Source organism: Callionymus lyra, chromosome 1, assembly GCF_982586985.1.
Source record: "Callionymus lyra chromosome 1, fCalLyr1.hap1.1, whole genome shotgun sequence".
NCBI lineage: Eukaryota > Metazoa > Chordata > Actinopteri > Syngnathiformes > Callionymidae > Callionymus > Callionymus lyra.
The window spans coordinates 37,501-38,899 of NC_141818.1; positions in this window are offsets into that span (position 1 = coordinate 37,501).

Here is a 1,399-nt window from a genome sequence, read left to right on the forward strand (position 1 = left end):
CTTTTCTTCTTCTTCATCTTTTCTTCTTCTTCTGATGAGTCACAGCTTCATCCACTCGTGAGTCGGAGAGAAATTGGATTAAATTTACAGCAGATTGTTGAAGAAAGAGTTGAAAGAATACAAGTGTACATATGTTTTCAAATGTTTTCATATGTTCTACGTCATTGGTGCTCCGCCCTCTAACGGCTTCGCTATTAGTTTACCCCGAGGCACCGCCTCGTCTCTGAGAAAGCTTAATGAACTCGCCACCCAGCAGGGGGCAGTCCACTTCCTATAAGGGCGGGAAACACCCGCCGCACTTCCTCCTTTACAATTCAGCGAGAAAGCTCCTGACAGTGGAATGTAATGATGGCGAATGAATATTGAAGTGAACCATGTGTGCACGAAGACTCCCTGAAGAGGAGACACACATGTCTGCTTCGTTTGCCTAGAGGCCCAAATCACACGTGATGATTATGTGGCCTTCCGAGTGCTTCCCACGCCGCCTCAGATCATGATTATGATCAACACAGGTTAATGCCATGTTGTTTAAGAAAACAAACAACATGGCAGTCCTGTGCGGTGCACTCGACAAGCTCACGTTCCAACGTGTTGGGCCCTGATGAGTCGAGCTGAGTCGTCCCTCAATCATGAACAGACGTCGACGAGGAGGACGACTGGCTCGCTGCATGGAGTCGACCATGAGGTATGCGAGAGCGATCAGGTAAGTATCTCTTGCAGGCCACATGGCCCTCCTGCAGCACTCGACGGGTTCACTTGAGAGAGGTGTTAGTGTGCATGTGTTTCCGCCTGTGAGTGTGACGTATTTACAGGCGTCATTAGAGACTTTCGCCGCTAATGCTAAGCTAACATGCTCCTCCGTTCATAGACGGCGAGAGTTTCCTCTCAGAACACAGTTCGGAGGAGGTTTTTAACCCCTTCGTCCGGGTCATGCCGAGACTGTAATAACGGAGTCTGTCCACACGAATGACGGGCAGACTCAACCGTCTATGTGTTTGTTTCCAGATAAGCAAATGTCCACGAGACCGGCTTGATCAGCTGTGTTTACTCTAGTCAAGAGACATCGAAAGTACTTGCGTTTCGCCCTCGAGGATCGTGTGTTTCAATACACTCGACTTCCGTTCGGCTACTCTCTGGCACCCAGGACCTTCACCAAGTGTGTGGAAGCGGCAGTGGAGCCATAGAGAGTGAGTGGGGTAAGGATCTTGACCTATCTGGACGACTGGTTGATCCTTGCCAGGTCAGAGGCAGAAAGTTACGCTCACACACAGAAGGTGTTGAGCCATATTGCCACCCTGGGGTTCACGGTGAACCTCAGCAAGAGCGCTCTGACTCCAGTTCAACAGTTAGTTTACCTGGGGGTACTGTTGAACTCGGAGGAAGGATACGCGCGCCTCCC